The following is a 22,030-nucleotide window of genomic DNA, read 5'->3' on the forward strand; positions in this document are numbered from 1 at the left end:
CTCCATGCCTCAAGACAATGTTGAATCACATGTGAGGCTTTTTCTCCGGTTAACGGAGAAGCAAACATGATGTCAGAACATGTGTCAATGGACACATGGAGATATTGAAGTTTTCCAAAGGAAGAAACATGTGTAACATCCATTTGCCAGACCTGTAGAGGTCGAATACCGCGTGGGTTAATTTTCACATGAGGAACTGGCAAGAACTCACAGCAGCTTTGACATTGAGTAACAATGTCACGGGCTTCTTTTCTTGTCAAGGAGAAACGACTGCGTAATGTTTCAGCCGTCACATGAAAATTGTTATGAAAATTTCTTGCAGCCTCTACCGGGGATGATAGGGCAGCAGCCACCACTTTAGTGGCCTTATCTGCCAAATCATTTCCCAGAGCCATGGGGCCAGGTAGGCCTGAATGGGCTCTAACATGAGTAATATAAACAGGAGATCTTCTAGATAACAAAACTAATTGTATCTGCTGAAAAATATTGGCAACTCTACTGGAAGGCTTAATCACTCCAGCCACTTCTAAAAGATTTACTGCATTAACCACATAATAGGAATCTGACACAATATTAAGGGGTTTTAAAAAGGTTTTTAAAACTTCTAAGACCACTAAACATTCTACCACTTGAGGTGAATTTTCATTATATTGTTTGGATACCACTTTACCATTAGCCACATAGGCACCTATGCCAGTTTTTGATCCATCAGTATATACCACAATCCCATTTTTAAGTGGGTTTTTTACTGTTATTTGTGGAAACACAACAGATTGATTTTGGGCAAACTGTAAGATTGGATGTTTTGGATAATGGTTATCTATTTTTCCTGAAAAGGAGGTAACTAAAACTGCCCAATCATTAGATGTGGCTGTCAAGGTTTGAACCTGTGCAGCGGTATAAGGTACAATTAAAAGATATGGACTTTGCCCAAAGTGGGTGATTGCTGCTTTTAGGCCTTTAAGGGCAAGCTGTGCAATTGCATCAGGATACCAATCTATTATTTTAGCTGGGGATACGTTTGGATGGATCCACAACAATGGCCCATTTTGCCACAAAACTGCAGTTGGCAATTGTGCTGTCTTAAAGACACACAAACTGAAAGGCTGCGAATCTTCAATACGTTGTAATTGTGTATTTTGTAAGGCCTTTTCTACTTTTTGTAAGGCCTGGTTAGCAGCTAGAGTAAGAGTCCTAGGGGAGGAGATATGAGGATCTCTTTTTAAAATACTAAACAAAGGCCTTAATTCAGCAGAAGGAATTTTTAAAAAGGGTCTGAGCCAATTAATATCTCCCAACAGCTTTTGAAAATCATTTAAGGTATGGAGGTGATCTCTTTTTATCTCTACCTTTTGGGGCACAATTTTATCTGGGGACACCACAGAGCCCAAGAATTGTCCTGTATCAGAAATTTGGACCTTTTCTGTGGCTATCTGTAAACCCCACTGACTTAAAGTTTTAAGTAGAAAAGGATATGCCTTTTGTAGCATGGTAAGGTCTTTATGGCACAGGAGGATGTCATTCATGTAAAGGAGCAAAATTAAAGAGGGGAATTGTTCCCTCACTGGCAAAAGAGCTTTTTGCACATAAAGCTGGCACATTGTAGGACTATTGGACATCCCCTGTGGTAAGACCTTCCATTGATACCTCTTATCAGGTTTAGCAGAATAAGCTCTCTGACCCGTTAACAAGTCAAAAGTCTAATCTCTCTGCTCTGGAGTTAAAGTAGCAGCGTTTGCTCGGGCCTGTGTCTGTGTCGCCTCTTGTCACAGAGCTCGCCATTTCACATATTTGGCCATACTAGGGAGAGCGGCTTTTGTAATCATTTGTCAGTCGGCAGGAGTTAGTGCCATGCTGGCAAGCCTGTCTAACTGCACCAAGGTAAAATTAGCATTGATTCCATATTTAATCTGCACATATTCTACCGGAGCGTGGACACGCCCACCCTCGGCTCCTTTAAAGACTGGAAATGCCTGTTGTATTTTCCTTTGTTTCTCTCGGGGAATGAATGAGTCTGCGCACTGCCTTTTTGCGCACTGCCTCTCTGCGCATTGCTGACGCACTACGGGCTGACGCACTACGCAGGGCGGGGACTCCGCATAGGGCGGGAGTGCACCTGGTAGTCGATTGCCCTGAGGCCAATTAGCAAACTGGCCTTCGCCAGCCGCTTTTGGCTTTTTTCTTGACCGATTAGCTGGCTGGTAATGGGCTGCTTCTTTCTCCCAGTCTGTTTCCTCAGAGGAGGATTCTTCATCTGCTTCAGAACTACTAAGAGCTGGCTTCCTGAGCTCATCTAGTGACGAGTATCTCCTAGAGACCTCCGCTAATCGATCTTTTTTCTTCTCTCTTTTTCCTCTTTTTCTTCTAATCTCTCTCCAGGTATTCCTACCTAACCTTAACTTTTCCTCGGGTTCAAGACCCTTGGAAAGGCCTGTATACTTATTTTGTGAACCATATTTTCTCTTTGTTCCTACTCTTTCTTCCCGCTTTACTTCTGATAGCTTGTCCTGAATTTCCTCTAGAATTTTTAGCCCTGCCTTAAGCACTATATAACATGTGAAAAGGAACAAAAGGGCTCCTAACACTAGAAAAAATTCAAGGCCAAACATTTTTCACTTTACTTCTGATAGACTGTCCTGAATTTCCTTAGAAAGTTCAAGATCAGACTTACCTCGTTCCCCAGCTGAAAAGTTCTGAATTTATACAGTTGAATCCTTCTTAACAGTCTGCTTTACGGGAACCTTTATCACCGTCGTTCCCCAGCTGATGAGTTCTGAATTCGGCAGTTGAATCCTTCTCAACAGTCTGCTTTACGGGAACCTTTATCACCGTCGTTCCCCAGCTGATGAGTTCTGAATTCGGCAGTTGAATCCTTCTCAACAGTCTGTGTTACGGGAACCTTATAACCTTGATTCGCAGTTCTGGTTTTGGAATGAAGTATCTCTCCTGCGCCAGTCCGGAGTTTTTTCTCGTCCCGGATTTTCTCGTCCCGGGTTTCAGCACCAATTGTTATTCGACGCGTTCTCACGACCGGCCAGGAAGAACACCACAGACCAGAATCTTCTGCGGCAAAGCTTTATTCTTACATCTTCAGGAAAAGAGAGCAAGAAGCAAGAGAGAGAGAAAACGAAAACCCCGTCCCTCTTAAGGAGCATTCTCCTTCGCCTCGGACGTGTCACTCCTTGATTGGCTGCAGCCCATCGGCCGAGTTGACGTCACGGGGAAGGCAGAGCACAAGTAGTCATAAGATACCCTTGGCACATGCGCAGATTATTTGTTTACCACTTAGAACACAGGATGTCAGCGCCATCTTGTAACGGCGAATGTGGGGGCGGCTCCCAACACCTTTGGCCCTGGGGTTTCTTCCTGAGCCGTCCTGTCCAGTCCATGACAGCTACCTCTCCAGCTCCTCCACTTGAGACTGGCTCTCTACTGACACCCCGAATTGCTCTCCCTTGGGCTCCAAATTCTCCCTCCAAATGAGGCTCAATCTGCAGGGTAACTGCCCTCAGCCTCCTTCTCCACAAACCAATCGAACCCGCCTTACGTCCTTTGGGATACTACTTTCTCTCTGTGCAGCTACCAAACAAAAATGACCCTTTCTCAATGGGAGGTGCTACAGAGAAAAACCTTGCCGCCTTTATGCCTTTCCTGATTGGTTTCAGCTGCACTCAATACATGTCTATACATCTGCACACATTGTAATCTTATAGATTACCGTACTTTCGAGTGGTGGGAGTATGAAGGGCTCGTGATGGTCTCTCTTTATATTATCTGTGTGTGTGATTTTTCCCCAGTATTTTAAAGATATATATTTAATTCTATTTTGTTTTTGTATAGATGGTTTGGGTCTTCTCAGAGTTCAGACTCTTCAGAGGTGATGGTTACAGGCACTTGTGAGCCACCATGTGTGGCTCTTAACCAGCTAACCATCTCTTGTTCTTCTTTGAGTTTTAAGTTGTAAATGTTGATGACCTGTCTTTTAAGAACAGGCTGTTGAAGGGATGTGGGGTAAGTGAGAGCAGTGTATGAGGGAAAGAAAAGCACAGGTTTAGAAAACAAAGTTGGTGAAGATGGATATTTGCAGGCATATATACTGCAGATAAAGGCAAATTTAATGTTTTTATTGATTTGTATTTTTTTGTTTGTTTGTTTTGTTTTGTAGCTCATTGTCTTAGTTCGGTTTTACTGCTGTGAACAGATACGGTGACCAGGGCTGGTCTTATAAAAAACATTTACTTGGGGCCTGGCTTACAGGTTCAGAGGTTCAGTCCATTATCATCAAGGTGGGAGCATGGCAGCATCCAGGCAGGCATGGCACAGGAGGAGCTGAGAGTTCTATGTCTTCATCCAAAGGCTGCCAGTGGAAGACTGACTTCCAGGCAACTAGGGTGAGGATCTTAAGCCCACACCCACAGTGACACATCTACTCCAACCTGGTCACACCTATTGGAACAAGGCCACATCTCCAAATGGTGCCACTCCCTGGCCCAAGAATATACAAACCATCACACTCACTAAGTAGGTCAAGCCATCCTAGAGCTCATTGTGGTCCATCTACCTGCCTCTGCTCCCCAAAACTGGAATTGAAGCCTAGAAAGAAGAGTTTCGTTATGGTCATTTTAGGTGTTGTTGTTGTTTATTTGTATGTTTTGGTTTTTGTTATTGTTATTTTGGTTTTGGGTGTTTTTTTTCATTTTTGAGACAGGGTTTCTCCATGCAATAGCCCTGACTGTTCATGAATTTCATTTGTAAGCCAGGCTAAGCTTCACTCACAGACATCCACTTGCCTCTTTGCTGAGATTAAAGGCAGAGGGCACCACACTGGGCTTTTGTTATGTTTTAATAGGGCTATTTGGGGGCAATTATAAGACAGTGATTATGGGGTGATTAACAGATCATAAGGACATTTGGGCCAATCTTATGCCTATCATATGACCTCTTTTCTCATTTTAAACAAATACAGTTGACTTTCTTTGTAGTGCTGTAGTGACAGAATGATTTGGAGCATGTTTTCAGGAGCTATGCTACTCTGGTTTCAAATCCCAAGGTTGAAACTTCATGTCAGTAGATGTGGCTGTCTCTGTCCCCAGTGTTCTCACAGCCCTCTTCTTCCTGGCATTGATGTTCACCAAGTCCCCTGCTAAGCACCGTAGTACCCCGAGATAGCCACATTCTGCCTTCTTTCTGCAATAGTTTCCTCTCAGTACTTCCGATAGAATCTGTGCTCTCGGTGTCTGTCTGGAGGCCAGTACATTCCATCTCTGCAGCCAGGGCTATTCCACAGAGAAACCCTGTCTCACAGCCCAAAACCAAACAAGCAAAACAAAACTACAACAAAAAAACCTTCCCTTCTCTGCATTTATAGCCAACTACCTCCAACAACCGGACATTTAGTTCCGTACTATAGACCCACGACACTCACCATAGTCCCCACACTACTTCCCAGGCTCATAGGGCCCCATTAACGCACACCTGTAACATCCAAGTTCCACACTAGTCCCCAGGCTGTTTTGGCTTGCACACTTCTCTCTCCCGCAGTGGTCTGACCCCCTGAAAACTAGCAAGGCTTTCTCCACCTTGCCTGTTCTCTCTGCGCCCGAGAGATTGCCATGTAATTTTAAAACTGACGAATAAATCGTGCTTTCTCTCCTAGGTCCAGTTCCTAGGTTTCACTACGTTGTCCTCCATTAGGCTGTGAGCAGTCTTCCACTGAGCTGTCTGCAATCCTTTGTAACCTTTGATTTGTGGTGGTTTGTTACTAAATTGCACAAGGTGATTGTAGTCCAGGCTGGACTTGCGTTTGTGATCCTCTTGCCTCAGCCCACCAGAATCTGTGGATTACTGGTCAGGATAAACGGACGAGGCTTTTGTAGTTCACACAACCACTTAAGGAGACCCAAGGATGAGGCCACTTTTCCCTGAGAGGCGGGGAAATGCGTTTGGTTTTAGTGCACACAGAGTTCTCAAGAGAGGACCTTTGCTAACGGCGCAGGGAAGGCAGGAAGCACTCCTACAAAACAAAACAAAACAAAACAAAACAAAACAAAACAAAACAAAACAAAACAAAACAAAACAAAACAAAACAGGTCTGCTGTTCTCATTCTGGAGTCCTCGTGGGACTAACAGCCCTCCCGGTCATTTTTTCTTTGGAAGCCATGTGGTGGGAGCGCACGCAAGAGTTGTCCCCAGGTGCTCGGCGTGCACTGGAAAGGTGAAGAAGCCGCAGGGCACGCGGCGGGTGCAGCGGCTCGACTCACCTGCACACCGGCCTGCTGGTCCCGGGGGAGCTGGGGACGTTGGGGACGCTACCTGAGTGGGCAGGTGAGTGGCGGTGGTGACCAGCAGAGGGCAGGCAACTCTTGGGACTGAGAAACTGGAACCCCGTGTTGGGAGGAGGTCTGAGGCACAGGGCTGAGTTCAACGGGATTAATATGCAAATTTGCCAAAGACGACGGCTTTCTCCATGTCAGGATTAATTTTCTGGAATGCTGGAGGTCACAAAAGCGAGAGATGATCTGATAGACCAGAAGTTAAGAATATATTCTAAGATTAGCAAATGGATTTACAGCCTTCACTTCACATGTCTCTGTGGCGCAATCGGTTAGCGCGTTCGGCTGTTAACCGAAAGGTTGGTGGTTCGAGCCCACCCAGGGACGGTGCCTTTTGCCTGGTTAGAATTCTCTCTCTCCATTTAAAATTACATTTGTCATCCTTAAAGAGTATGCAGAGTCTGTAAATAATACACAGAAAATTCCGATTCCAGGGGAACTTCTAACCTCCTACTAGTTCAGCAAGTGTAGCTTTTCCATAGTCCATGTCTGGGGAGGTCTCAGGATTTACTGTAGAGACTCTAAGTATCTATTTCTCTGCTTCACAATTTAATGACATTATTTCATACTGGTTCCCCACCCAGCCCTCAGAATAAGACTGAGGAAATTACCCAATTTCCCAACTGTAGAAGAGGGTTAATAGGAAATCTTTTGCAAATTCACCCAACATTTGATGAGAAGAGGTTGGAAACATTTGCAGACATAAATCAGTGTTGGTTGAACACTAGCCAGTATAGTAGTTATTTTCAGTTTTAGCATCCACATTTTCATTATTTATCTCAGCCTTATTTCCTCCCCTCTCTTTCTTTTAAAGCAGGAGAGGTGGAATTAAATTTATTCACCTACTTTAGCCCTTTTCCTTTCTTTCCTTTTTCTTTCTTGGAGGGGGGGATGGAGGATATTGTCTACTCTTAATTTTGAGACAGAGGTTTATTATTTTTTATTTTATTGTTATTATTTTTTAAATTTTTATAATGTAGATGGTTGTGAACCACAATGTGGCTACTGGGAATTGAACTCAGGACCTCTGGAAAAGCAGCTCTTAACTGCTGAGCCATCTCACCAGCCCAGAGGCATAGTTTCATGAATGGCCAAGCCTGCTGTTCTAAATGTGTAGGGCCAAGTAGGCCTTGACTTGTTCCTCTGCTTCTGGAGGTAGCTGGAATTATACACCTACACTGCCAGGCCTGACAACCCTCAGTATGTTACATTTCTCCCTAGTTGTCGAAAAAGAAAACAAGAGCAAAGTGTCTTTGACGGCTGCCAGTGTAGAGGTGATCTGATTAAAACACCTCAACCAGGCTATCCTGTTCAAAGTAAGAAATTTGTTGGGCATGGTATTGTACCCCTTTAGACTTGGGAGGCAGAGGGAGGCAAGCTCTCATTAAGTTCAAGGCCAGCCTGGTCTACAGAGTGAGACCCTGTCTCCAAGGGGAAGAGAGATGAAAAATCTGTAGTTGGGAGACTGAGGTGAGAGGACTTTGGGGAGACAAAGCAAGACCCTGTCCAAAAGTGGGCATGTGCATTCTACACACACACACACACACACACACAGAGGCAGAGTCACATCTGAGCAGGATTAGAGCAGTGTCCTAACCACAAGGCCCCAGGTCTCCCACAACTCTGAAACCTCTAGCTGGAATATTTGTAAATCTAGAGTTTGGCGTAAAAGGAGTAAAGCTTTGGAGTCATTTGCAGGTTTGTTTCATCATCGTCATCGTCGTTATTATTAATGGTTATTTTGTTGGTGGTGGAATTGTTATTATTTTTGTTTTGTTACTCTTTTCAGCCAAGGACTCATTTAACCCGGGGTGATTATAGAACACCTTGTACCTTCACTTCCTAAGACCAGTTTACTGAAATTTAAAACAGTGGCTTAAATGAAAATATAGATGCTCACGATTGTATTCCCAGCTGAGAAGAGAATCAAAACCGTAAGGAGTAGGGTTTTAAACAAAACAAAACACAGAAGAAGAAAAGGAAGCGCCCAACGTGGGGCTCGAACCCACGACCCTGAGATTAAGAGTCTCATGCTCTACCGACTGAGCTAGCCGGGCCTTGAGACACACTCTCTTTCTATGTCTTTATGATCTTTGTACATAATGGTGCACTTCTTCCATTTGTTCTTAAATCAACATTAGCAAAGTTCCAGAGTCTATAATTTAATGCCTTTTGTCTGATACTCTTTATGCACAGAGGCAGGTGGGCCTCTCTGCTTCCTCCAGGTCTTTCTGAATGGAGTCGCCCTGAGACCTGGGTTTCTAGGGCGCGTGGCACTGAGGAGCAGCCGACCGAGAGCGCGGACGTGGAGGGCAGGCAGTCCTTGTGGCGACCGGGTAGTGCGGAACCGGTGCGCGGAGACTTGAATTCCTGGAAGTTGACTCTTCTACCCTGGTGCCTTTTTTGATCTAGACCTCAGTGATGACGGCTCCCGGTGTGAGGGACCCTTACTGGGAAAATAGGTACTATTTACTCTTCTTCGGCAGAAGCTTGTTTTTAAAACCAAGTTTGTGATGTCCGAGTAACAAGGCCATCTGGTGTAGAATCGACAGAGACACACTCGTAGAACATTTGCTGCAGAGACAGGCGCTCTGCTCCCGAAGTGTTTGGTTCTCCGACCGACAGTGGAGGAGCCAAGTTTCGGTATCACCGCTCTACTTCTCTCTTGCGATGGGGAAGGAGCCTCCTTTACAGACCTGGCTCTTCCCAAGAGTTTAGGATGCTCGTATTGGATAAGCCGCTTGGAATTATTTCGGTGACTCAGTTTTACCGCAAAGGCAAAAATCAGAATTTTGTTAATTAGTAAGTAAAAAGCTGCAAAGGGACGGTACTACTAAATGCCGTGACTCGGATTCGAACCGAGGTTGCTGCGGCCACAACGCAGAGTACTAACCACTATACGATCACGGCGAGCCACCGGGCAAGCAGCGGGTTGCGGCCTCAATTTAATGGTCTTTGAATGAGAGTAGCCTTCCAGAGTTGCCTGATTTATTTAGTATAGTCTATATGGCCGCAATATCAAAAGTCTGGCTTTGAAACCCTGGTGCTTCCGCAATACTAACACGAGCACCAGCTCCTTGCTTCCTGGGATTTCATGACCTGGGATAAGAAACCGCCGCACCAGCAGACCTATGTTGTTTCTCTCCAAAGAAACAAGCCACGGAATCAACGGTTTTGTTACCAGAAGGGTGCAACCAGAAAAGGAGCAGAGCTGGTGAAGGAGTCCTTCTCCAGGGCCGTGTTTCCTGGTTCCACTCACAAAACCTCCCGAACCGAAGGCGGGGCTGCTTCTAAAGTCTCAAAGAGCCAGACTCCATTTTAGATACTTTCCTGAACAATCCCAAAAGGATAATCCTACAAGTCTGTGACGCCATTCGCTGTACTAACAGATAGGAATAACATAAACTTGAGAAGAAACTCGGTGGAGTTAGATCCAGGGATCAGAGATCTTCGGATTTCTAAACGTAAAAAGACAACCTTATGCGTTGGCCGGGAATCGAACCCGGGTCAACTGCTTGGAAGGCAGCTATGCTCACCACTATACCACCAACGCAGGTTAGCGATTGTTCTGTTTGGATATCTTAATGAAAGCTATGACAGAAAGTTTTTTGTTTCTTTTCTTGCAAATTTGTTTTGATTGAAGAAAAATTAAGACGGGGGCGGGGGGGACCTTGTAAGACAGACGGGAGAGAGATGACAGACAAACACTCTAGGATAGCCAAGTTTAAAGAAAATTAATTCTTTTTATCGTTTGAAGGGAGCTTCTGGAATCCTGTGATCCTGTAAAAGGCTCTGCTGTGGGTGTTTTTTAATGTGTGACGTTCTTTAGTACAAATGTAGAAAAGATTGCACTTTACATTTTCATATTTTAAGTGATTATTTTGTAATTTTTTTTAGAAAATTGAGAGAAAAAATTTATTTCCCTGACCGGGAATCGAACCCGGGCCGCGGCGGTGAGAGCGCCGAATCCTAACCACTAGACCACCAGGGAAGTTAGCGCCTCGTTCCCCTTTAGATCATATGGCTCCAAGTAACTGCGATTTGTGGGTGTGTGTGCGTGTGTGCGTGCGTGCGTGCGTGCGTGTGTTTGTTTTGTTTCATTTGTTTCATTTTTGCTCCATTGAAGTTTTAAGATTATATATAAAACCTTCTTTGTATCGAAACTACTTTTTCAGCAGGTCTCATTTAAATACAAAAACAGCGCAAGAGTTCTCAAGCCTAGTTCTTAAGCCCTGGAGAGAATACCGTACACAGGATCACACTCCCAAGACCGGAGAGGCAAACCTTTGCAGACAGCTCCTCTCTAGAAAGTCAAATCGCCGGAACTAGCAGGGGCCTTGGCAAAGGAAACAAGCATTTTTCTTAGAGGATATAAAGAGCATCGCGGAAGGAACGCTAAGATGTCCTAGACCTATGGTAGCCACCGGGTATAGCAGCGCCAGCTGAAACTTCTGCCACAAACAGGTTGTGTGGAGACTGGGGAAATGAGCCTGCAGGTTGGTGCGTCTTCGTGCCTCGGTTTAACTCACTGGGCCGTCTCCCATTCCCAGATGGAGAAATCTTGTAAACTTCCCTCCCCCAACCCCCCCAATCAAGGTATAACACTGAACGTGAGGAAAACAGAGACAGACACAGAGAGAAAACAAACTTGGCAAAATGGTGGCAACAAGGCAACGAATAGAACGTTTGCTATACCCTTTTTTCATTTTTGCTGTAGGTTTGAAATTGTTTAAGGCAAATATTAAGCAATCAAAAGCTGCTATTGGTCCTTGTTTGTTGTTGGGGGAGGAGAGCATGTGTATGAACTAACCATGAAGAGAAGACACGTGTACACGTCAGTTCAAACAGAACATTTTAGAAAGCACTTCCCTACACCTGGATGGAATTATTCTTTGGCTTATCGTCAAACCCTTACCTACAGCGAATAAACATCACTTTCGATAATGATAAAGAATCAATTTAAAAACGGAGTCATTAACTATGTGTGCATATCAATAGGGACCAACGGGAGGCGGGGAGGGGACATAGCGGGTAGGATTTGGGGATGTTCCGAGACGGGGCATCTTTCTGGTTGCTTTGATTTGTTTTTGAAGAGTATGCTAAGATGTTAAGTAGTAACCTTCTAGCTCTCTAGCTCTTTTACTCCAGAAGTTTTCACTGAACCGATATCTGTGACAGTATCAAAAACAGGGCAACATCTTGGGATTGGTAAAAGGATGCAAACTTAATTTTCTGGACTTGCAGCCATTTTCTTTGGATTGCAACATTCCCTGCTAAAGAGAAAAGGAGAGAGGCTCAAGAAACTCACAAGACCCCTTCCAGCGGTTATATACTTAGTAAACAACCAGGAAGAAGACACTGTGTAGCTCTGCCTGCAAATTGTACAGGGGACCCAGTGGCTGATCGCCCAGGCAAGGCTTCTCAGTGATGCCAAGAAACCCGAGTTCCTGTAAGTAACTCAAACTCTGGGGCAGCAAAATAGACTTTTCTTTTCTTTTTTTTTTTTTTAGGTCTTTGGTTTATCCTCCGAAGTGAACAGACACACGTTCAGTGTCCTCAAGAAAAGTCATGAAACACTCACAAGAAATCATAAATTCAAAAGAAATAAGTCTTCGGAGGGTAAAGATGATCAAAATATACTGTATGAAAAAAATGTAAATAGAAACAAAAGCAGCTCGTGCTGCTTTTCAAAATGTTCAGCCTGCTTCCGTTTGGTCGACAGTGCCTTTTTGTCGATTATCCTGCCACCTCCTGGTGGTTTGGGGCAACACAGGAGAACCTAGGAAAGCTTGTGTGCCCTGGGATAGGAGCTTGCCACTTGTAAGAAAATGGGTCTGGGGTCTCAAGAAAATGAGCACACAATCCAAAGTACTTCGCAAGGCAAATGGTTTTCCTTTCGTAGAAGGTGTGTACCACAGCCAAATCAAGCAGGCAAACACTCGAAGCGAGGATCCCCCTGGGTTTTTTTCCCCAACGCAAAGGGATTCCTGTGCCTCTCAAACTTAGCCCATTGGCTGATTTAAAGCACAGTTGATAAACAGAGTTCAGTTTGAGCACCCAGTACAACCTGGAGCGCATATTTTTATTTGAAGAAGTGCTGACCCTGGAGGAATTCGAATTTCTGCCAAGCCATTTATGTTTTTGTTTGTTTGTTTATGAAGTGGTTTGTTATTTATCCCTTTGGTAGAAAAGACCCTTCATTTTCTTCAGTTTCCACACCATGTCTCAACATCAAAGCACCAGGACAGGGTTCCCGTCTCCTCCTCCACGCATCTAAGAATGGATGCATAAGAGGTTTCATTTTATTTTGTCAAACATTTACAAAGAGCACCTGAATACAAAGCAATGATATAAAGAAAGTTAAACTGCCCCATCTAGTAAAAAAAAAACAAAACAAAAAACAAAACAAAAACCCCACAACATTAAACACCTGAGTCAATAATCCACAAGGTGAGATTACAGCAGGCTTTTCTCTAACTCCCAATATGAGTAAAGTCCCTGGACATTGTGTATGAAGAGATAGAAGACTGAACGGTTGGGAGAAGGAGGCAAACCAGGCAGAAGTGGGGACTTCTCTGGGCTCCCTGTCCACCCACATAGTCCGGATTTAGAGCCAAAAAACGCTAGCAACCTGGATGGCCAGTACTTGGAGGTGGGGGCCAGAATATTAGTTCAAAGTCATCTCAAAGGGAGTTCAAAACCAGCCTGGCCACATAAAGTCCTGTCTACAAAAACAAAACATAGATAAACATTAAAAATTCCTAAACTGCATGTGGTACCACGTACCCCTAATCCTAAATCTGGGAAATAGACCAGAAGTTCAAGGCCAGCCTGGAATACACGGGCTTATGTGTAAGTAAGTGTGTGTGTGTGTGTGTGTGTGTGTGTGTGTGTGTGTGTGAATTAAACAAAAGCCTACTGTGTCCAGCCTCACAAGACAGAAAACGTCTTAATAATAATGGCTGTGTCGCAGGCAACAGCACAGAAATAAGCTATGGCTTATTCTACTCAAAGACTGCAGTGGGTGCCCAGACGTCTGCCCTCGGCTGACCTCAGAAGGTGGTCATCCCTGCTGGGATGGAGCCAGAGAACACTTAAGGCATTTGAATTTCACCCAAATTCAATGATAAGAAAGCAGCAACATCTCCCAGGGTCACCATAGGCCACCTAGGGGTTGGTAGGAACTGGTACCTGAGATTGGTTCAGGCTAGTTACAGGAGGTAGCGGTGCTCACCTTTAACCCCAGGACTCGGGAGGCAGAGGTAGGAGGATCTCTGTGAATTTGAGGCCACCCTGAACTACAGCATTAGTTTCAGGACAGCAGAGACTATACAGAAGAGACCTTGTCTTGAAAAACCAGGTAGATAGATAATAGAGAGATAATAGATCAATCTTTATTTAGAACAATGAAGATGGCAGTCTCTCTGAGGGACTGGAGACTGTGTGCCAAGGCACAGGATGGCTTGAAACTTTTGTAGAGCAGAAAAGGGAACGTGGAGGTGAAAGATTCTATCTGCAGATCTGTTGCCCTGCAGTCCCAAAGTTGTAACTAGCAGCAGAGGTTGGTGGGTTGATCTCTCAGGAGCTGCCAGGATCCCCGCTGACTGAAGATGTTACTGAGCTCTCGAGCCCAGGTCTTCTCAGGTCTTCTCAGGTCTTCTCAGGCGCGTAGATCATTGCTGTTCACAAAGGCCCACGGGGGACATAGACTCCAGTGTTACCAAGACTCACTCTCTTTCTCTGTCTAATACCCCCAAATATGTAAGTTTCAAAAGCATTTATCATACCATTGGCAACATCTAGATGATACAATCGTAGGTCTGAGGCATTGTTGTTGCTTTGAAATGCTAGGGATTCAACAGGGCTTGTACATGCTAGGCAAATGCTCTGCTCCTGAACCATACCCCTGGCCCTACCTGCTTTTAAGAGAGAGTCTGGATTGGCTGCCTAGCCAATTTCAGACTCCTAGAGTTATAATCCCCCTACCCCAGCCTCCAAAGTAGCTGGGGCTCCAGGTACACACTAGCGTGCCAAGTTCTAATACATTAAGGTAGTCACTATAAAAAATATTTTAACTCGTTGGGTATGGTGGAGCACACCTTTAATGCCAACACTTGGGAGGCGGGGGTGGGGTGGGGTGGGGAGGGCAATCTCTAGGAATTTAATGCTACCCTGGTCTCCATAGTGAGTCTAGGTCAGCCAAGACTGTATATTGAAATTCTGTCTCAAAACACAAAAAACCAATGGGGCTGAAGAGATGGCTTAGTGGTTGAGACCACTGACTGCTTATCCTGAGTTCAATTCCCAGCAACCACATGGTGGCTCACAACCATCTGGAATGGGATCCAATGCCCTCTTCTGGTGTGTTTGAAGTCAGCTACAGTGTACTGAGGCTCTTTTAAAATAAATTAAAACAAACTAAAAACAAAAACCAAGCCTATCAGTGGTGGCACACACCTTTACTCCCAGCACTTGGGAAAACAGAGGCAGGCAGACCTCTGTGAGTTCAAGGCCAGCCTGATCTATATTGTGAGCTACCGAACAGCCAGGTCTATGTAGAGAGACCCTGTCTCAAAAAAAAAAAAAAAAAGCAAAACAAAACACAAACAAAAAATAACTTTAACAAGGGCTAGAAATGTAGTTGTTTGGTAGAGTGTTTGCCTGGCATACACTCTAATCCCTGCTGCCCCATAACTCTGGATATGGTGGCAAACACCTGTAATCCCAACACTCAAGAGCTATGGACAGGAGGATCAGAAGGTCAGAGCCTGCTTCATCTCAGCCTGGCCTACATATAAAACAAAAAAATGGCATCTTGGTTAGGATTTTATTGCTGTGAAGAGACACCATGACCATGGCAACTCTTATAAAAGACAACATTTAATTGGGGCTGGTTTGCAGTTTCAGAGGTTTGGTCCGTTACCGTCATGGTGGGAGGCATGGTTGTACACAGGCAGATACGATACTGGAGAAGGGGCCAGGAGTTCTACATCTGGATTGGCAGGCAGCTGGAAGACAAAATGAGCCACTGGTCCTAGTTTGAGCATCTGAAGCTTCAAAGCCCACCTCCAATGACACACTTCCTCTAAAAAGGCCACACCCACTCCAACAAGGTCACATGGCCTAGTCCTTTGAAATAGTGCCACTCCCTGTGAGCCTATGGGGGCCATTTTCATTCAAACCACTGAGTTTAGATGGTCTAGATGGCTATAAATTAAACAAAAAGATAGAGAAGAGCAAGTGTCTATGAGGGTAAGCGAGTGGACCATTGGAGCCTACTGATAGGAAGAGTGGACGCTGCAGCTGCTACGGGGAAGATTGGCAGCTCTTCCAAGAGGCAAATATAGAACATGACTCAGTGATTCCACGCCTGGGAGTAAAGCTCAAAACACTAAGAACAAATAAATAAATACGTGTATATGAATGCTCACTGGAGCACTGTTGGGTGTGCGTACCTCTAGATCTCTGTAAATGTAGAAACCATTCATAGATGCCCTTCAGCAAATGAAGAGAGAAAATGGAATCTGAGAGCATGTGTGACTGTAGCTCAGTGGTAGAGTGTTTGTCCAGCATATGGAAGTCATGGAGTTGGTCTTTAACATTGAAAACAGAAAATTCTCTTCAAGAGAGAGAACTGTATGTATTCTAGTTCAGAAAGTAATTTTTCAGCCTCTACTGATATATGAATCCATCACTTGCCTATAAAAAGGAACAAAATATTGAATGATGCTACAAATGAAACTCAAAAGCTTCACCCTAAAGCTAGACTTGGTGGCTTATGCTTGGAATCTTAGCACCGGGTAATAGAGGCAAAAGAATCCGGAGTCCAAGGACAGCCAGGACTACTTGACACTCTTGTTTCAAAAATCCTCAAACCAGCTACCTTTTAATCTTAACACTTGGGAGACAGAGGCAGGCAGATGTCTCTGAGTTCAAGGCCAGCCTGGTCTACATAGTAGGTCCTTGGTCATGATAGATCCTAGACGATAACTATACTACAAACAAAACAAAGCAAATCTCACCAAACAAAAGCCACCAAGAAACTATACTGGGAAGTCACATATTTGACATGTGCAGAGTAGGGTAAGTTTGTAGAGACAGACAGAGAGACTGGTAGCTGTCCTAGGTTGTGGAATGGATGATCAGCGGGTTCAGGTTTTCCTTTTGGGTTGTGAAAATACAGAGCTAGATATGGGGACACCTGCATAGTAGCAAATGCACTGGGTTTTATTTTTTAGCTTGTTTTGTTGGTTTTGCTTTGGGGTTGTTTGTTTGTTTGTTTGTTTTTGTATTTGAAACAGAGTCTCATGTAGGCCAGATTGGCCATAAACTATGTGGCCAGGTTATTGCTTTTAGCTCCTGGTCTTCCTGCCTCCACCTTCAGGTGCTGGGATTACAGTCATGAGCTACCATGCTTGGCTTAAGATCTTGTGTTTGAGACCAGCCTGAACTACACAGAGACACTAATGCTCAAAAGTTGTTTTAAAAAGGGTCTTTCTTTCTTTCTTCCTTTCTTCCTTTCTTCCTTTCTTCCTTTCTTCCTTTCTGATGGAGTTTCTCTGTGTAGCCCTAGACTGTCCTGGAACTCACTTTGTACACAAGGCTGGCCTTGAACTCACAGAGATCTAGCTGGCCTCTGCCTCCCAAGTGCTGGGATTAATGTCATGAGCCATATCTGGTCTTGCGCGCGCTCGACTGGCCAGGAAGAACGACGCTGCAACAGGATCCTTCTGCACACGTTTATTGGGAGAGCTTGATTGTAGAGGCGAAAAGACCTTTTGCCCAGAGCTGGTGCTGCTTTTATAGGCCTAGGAGAGGCGTGTCTCATACCCTGATTGGTTATGCACTAAGCCTCATTTGCATGTTCCTCATCTGATTGGCTACTCTCTCTCAGTACCTCACTGAGCCTCATTATCATACCTCATTTGCATGTCTCACATCCGATTGGTTATACTCTCAGTACCTTACAGAACCTCATTATCATGCCTGGGCCTGGCAGTGTTTTTGCAAAAAACTTTACTGCATATGTACACATTGGTTGTTTGTCCAATCTTATGCATGGTGGCCAGCAGTAGTCAGTGCCACTCAGCAACGGCACATGTGGCTTCCCACATCTCCCCCTGTTTGTTTTAATAAAATGAGGCTGGACTAGGCCTGTGCAATTATGCCCATCCGCCGTGGCTCCTGTTTTAGGTCGTTCCTCTAATGTCACAGCCTTACCCGTCATAGGGTAACCCTATCGCCACCGGGCCCCATGTCTTAGGTTGGACTGTGCACGAGGAAAGTTGCCCGTCTCTGGATACCGCAGTGCTGTGTGACAATAACTGCTAAATGACCTAGGGCGAACTCTGCAAAAGAGGCCAGCCAAAAATTGAATTAGTGGGGAAATCATGATCACCCTATTGATGAGCAAGGGCTGATCAATGATCGTTGAGTCTCTCTCATCTAATCTCATGCTGACTAATTCTTGAGCATAGATAACCAAATTTCAGGGGAGGAGCCGTTTTCAATAGCTAAAAGTGCCTGAGTTACAATCACCTTGTCACGTTTTTGTTGGGTTCTGAATTTGCATACCAACCAGAGCATGAACGCCAGTCCACAGCATATGGCAGCACCAAACAAAATCACTCCCACCCATTCCTTAAAGTAAGAAAAAGCAGAGGTAAACCAAGAGGTAAAGTCTCCGAGGGTCACTGGTTCCACTCTGGTCCCATTAAGGTTCAGGATCTGCATCTGCAGTCTCGTCTGCAACCTCTCCAGCTCCTGCGACCAGTTCCCTTTCAGGTAATTTGATAGGTCTGTACTTTTAATAAAAGAATTATTAATATACTTATTGGGAGTAATGCACACATGCGATGTGGATGCCACACAACTCATTTGTATGACATCCATCATCCGTTCCATATTATGTTGTAAAATATCCACTCTCTGATTCACTAACATTAACCCTGAGGCGATATGAGAATCCACCTTTTGCAGGGTAAGCAATGCTTCAGAGGATTTTTCTGCTATCTGACTTATGGTGTCAGCAGTATTAACTTGATGGGCCATAGCAGTTCCTGCGGTAACTGCTGATGCCGCGGACACCACAATGGCTGTAACAATGGCAGCTGTGATTCCAAAACCTCTCTTTTGCCGAATAAGACTTGTTATTGGGAACTTCTCTGGATCTGCCTCAACAGGCACAGGGACAAAGATTGGTAGATGAACCACTAAGGCTAAGAATTTGGTTCCATTCCAGCATTGCGTCAAAAAACAAGTGACATTTGTACAATCTAACCATTCTGTATTATTTTGAAATTCAGCCAATATAAAGAAAAATGGAGGATTGACACAAACTTCTACTGGAGAAGTAGTCATATTTCTGATAATTCTATTAGTTGTCACATTATCTAAATGAGTAGAGGTATTGGAAAGAGTGGCAGAAACATTCAATATCTCATGAAAGGTTCCAGTCAGCAATGCAAAGGCTGACAGACTGGTACTAGCACCTGCCTCATTGCTTAAAATCCATTGGTAATATGGCCAAATATTTTCTTTCCCTGTAGCATCTCCTTTATCGTTCATTATAGCAAAATCTAGTGGGGGTGACAAAACAAAACCCTTTGCTATTTCTTTCCGAGGAAAAATTTTTGATTGACAAGGTGAAAAAACTATAGGAAATGCGAGGTCCGGATGACACCAAGGCATGCTGCGTATAGCAGTAGCATTGCCAACAGGCCATCGTGATCTTTTGGGAATGGTCACCTTTCCCTTTATCATAATAGTGGTGATGTTTATAGGTGAAGTTATATTATTTTCAACATCACCTGAGCCTGATTGCGCTCCTCGAGCAACTTGCGTTAAAGCATTAAACAACACTCCAGAGCTCACCTTATTTTGGCTAATGGGATCTGCCCAATTAGAGATAATCTTTTTCTTTAAAAATATACAGGGTGTAAAAGGTTTATTCACATTATGCACAAAGCATAGTGTATAATTCAAATGAAAACTAGAACTATTATACACCCGTGGCTCTTGAGGAGTTTGTCGTGCACAAGGCGCATCCAAATAACATTCCGTTGCAAAAAATAAAGGTAAGGTAGAAGAATTGGAATGTACCGGTAAAGGTACTGGCCATGATCTTACTATGGCCCACAAAGGTATACTTATCCCGGTCTCAATCATCAGGAGCAGGAGAATCATCTTGGGGTTCATCTTGCTCTTTCACGGTCCTTGTCAGTCGCGTCGGGACCCAAAGTGGATTTTCTTCACCCTGTGGGAAAATACAAATAGCTCCCCGGGATCTGATTAAAATAGGATCTGGGCCATACCATTTATTATCAAGGACATTTTTCCATTTGACCATTTCATTGGGCGATTGAGGCCATTGTCCGTGCCTTTCAGCTGGTGATCTTCCAGCATCATCCAATTTTAAAAAATTAAGAGTAAATATTGTAAGGGATAGAGCCATCTTTGGCGTCATAGCCTCTATTCCCCCTTTCTGTTTTTGCAAATATTGTTTCAGAGTGCGATGGGCTCTCTCAATTATGCCTTGGCCCTGTGGATTATAGGGCAATCCAGTAATATGTTTTACTTGCATTTGTTTGCAAAATTGGCTAAATTTAGAAGAAGTATATGCAGGACCATTATCTGTCTTTAACACTAGGGGCTTGCCCCATGCAGCCCAAGCCTCTAAGCAGTGAGATATGACATGAACTGCTTTTTCCCCTGTCAAGGGAGAGGCATGTAGGACACCAGAACTGGTATCGATAGATACATGTACATATTGTAATTTCCCAAAAGATGGGATATGCGTGACGTCCATTTGCCAAACATCTAGGGGTCGCAATCCGCGAGGATTAACACCCACGGAAGGTGCATTAATAAATTCTACACATTTACCACACTGTAGGACAATATCTCGGGCTTCTGTTCGTGTGAGCTTAAATTTTTGTCGTAATGTAGAAGCAGGGACATGATAAAGCTGATGAAAATTCTTAGCACTTTCTATAGAACTTTGTGATAGGAAAACCATGTCTCTGGTGGCTGAGTCAGCAATTGCATTTCCCTTAACCATAGGTCCAGGTAATGATGTATGTGCTCTAATATGTTGAATATAAAAGGGATGCTCACGCATCAGAATACAATTTTGTATTTTCATCAAAATTTCAGATACAGGACTGGACTGTTTAAAATTTCCGGCAGTCTCTAATGCTAGAACCGCATTAACTACATAAACAGAATCAGAGACAATATTTATGGGCATAGGAAATCTTTTAAAGACTTCTAAAACCACCAAACATTCTACCAATTGAGGGGCTCCTGGTGTAAATTGCAACCTTACAGCCTTTTCATTGATTACATAACTTCCAACTCCTGTTTTGGATCCATCTGTATAAATATCAATGGCTCCCTTTATAGGGGTATTAGCCGTTACCTTTGGAAATATTACTGGATGTAATAACATAAAATGTAATAACGGATGTTTAGGATAACGATTATCAATTAAACCAGAATAACTGCATCTAAGAATGGCCCATTCATCTATAGTAGCACACAATATTTGCATTTGTGCGACAGTATACGGGACAATTATGCTATCAGGCATTTTTCCAAAGTGAGTGATTGAAGTTTTTATCCCTTTGTGGGCCATATTTGCTACCATGGTGGGATAATGCTCTATAGTTTTATTAGGGGATATATGTGGATGTATCCATACTAAAGGACCATTTTGCCATAACACAGCAGTTGGCAGATTGATGGTGCGTAATATGCATAGGCACAAAGGTTCTTGCTCATTTATACGAGTTAACTGTGCTGTTTGGATCGCCTTTTCCACTTTCCTAAGAACATCAGAAGCCTCAGGTGTTAATTGTCTCAATGAGGTAATATGTGAGTCTCCTTCTAGAATTTGAAATAAAGGTTTTAACTCCGAAGTAGGGGTGCTTAAATAAGGTCTAATCCAATTTATATCTCCTAATAATTTTTGAAAATCATTTAGTGTCTTTAGATGATCTTTTCTAATACTAATCTTTTGTGGGGTGACACATTGTAAAGTAATAGTGGCTCCTAGAAAATGACTAACATTAGACTGCTGTACCTTTTCTGGTGCAATACTCAAACCATTATTTTTTAAAGTTTCATTAAGCAAGCCATAAGCTTGCTGTATACTTTCTTCTTCAGGTCCACAGATTACAATGTCATCCATATAGTGACAAATTTTTAAGGAGGGGAAACCATCCCTAACCGGTTGTAAAGCTTTTCCTACATATAACTGACATATGGTAGGGCTATTTGCCATTCCTTGGGGTAATACCCGCCATTGGTACCTTTTATCAGGTTCCATATGATTAATAGAAGGCAAGGTGAATGCAAATCTAGGTTTATCTTTCTTATTTAATGGAATTGAAAAGAAACAATCCTTAATATCTACAACTATAATTCTCCAATCCTTAGGTAGAGCTGAGAGTAGGGGGAGTCCTTTTTGTACAGGACCCATAACTTGCATTTGTGCATTAATGGCTCTTAGGTCATGTAACAATCTCCATTTACCTGACTTTTTCTTTACAACAAAAATGGGGGTATTCCAGGGTGATTGAGTGGGTTCCACATGTCCCAGGTCTAATTGTTCTTGTACTAATTCTTTAGCTGCTTTTAACTTCTCAGAGGGTAAAGGCCATTGAGGCACCTACACCATGTCCTCCGTATGCTACGGG

General features: G+C 43.7%; 1 long non-coding RNA gene and 5 other non-coding genes across 6 annotated transcripts; 1 reads left to right on the forward strand and 5 right to left on the reverse strand.

Annotated features, from left to right (window-relative positions):
- Nucleotides 1-6,585: 6,585 nt before the first annotated feature.
- On the forward strand, nt 6,586-6,659 carry n-TNgtt12. The gene has a single exon. It is a non-coding gene; the product is annotated as a tRNA-Asn (tRNA).
- A 1,657-nt stretch (nt 6,660-8,316) lies between these two features.
- Nucleotides 8,317-8,389, reverse strand: n-TKctt16. Its single transcript has one exon. It is a non-coding gene; the product is annotated as a tRNA-Lys (tRNA).
- Nucleotides 8,390-9,170: 781 nt separating this feature from the next.
- Nucleotides 9,171-9,242, reverse strand: n-THgtg8. Its single transcript has one exon. It is a non-coding gene; the product is annotated as a tRNA-His (tRNA).
- Nucleotides 9,243-9,813: 571 nt separating this feature from the next.
- Nucleotides 9,814-9,885, reverse strand: n-TGtcc7. The gene has a single exon. It is a non-coding gene; the product is annotated as a tRNA-Gly (tRNA).
- A 366-nt stretch (nt 9,886-10,251) lies between these two features.
- Nucleotides 10,252-10,323, reverse strand: n-TEctc13. Its single transcript has one exon. It is a non-coding gene; the product is annotated as a tRNA-Glu (tRNA).
- A 4,871-nt stretch (nt 10,324-15,194) lies between these two features.
- Gm40100 lies at nt 15,195-17,585 on the reverse strand. The gene is made up of 2 exons (XR_867483.1): nt 17,553-17,585; nt 15,195-15,340 (listed from the first exon to the last, which is right to left on the reverse strand). It is a non-coding gene; the product is annotated as a predicted gene, 40100 (long non-coding RNA).
- Nucleotides 17,586-22,030: the final 4,445 nt, after the last annotated feature.

The sequence above is a fragment of the Mus musculus genome, chromosome 3 (genome assembly GCF_000001635.26).
Source record: "Mus musculus strain C57BL/6J chromosome 3, GRCm38.p6 C57BL/6J".
In the NCBI taxonomy this organism is placed as follows: domain Eukaryota; kingdom Metazoa; phylum Chordata; class Mammalia; order Rodentia; family Muridae; genus Mus; species Mus musculus.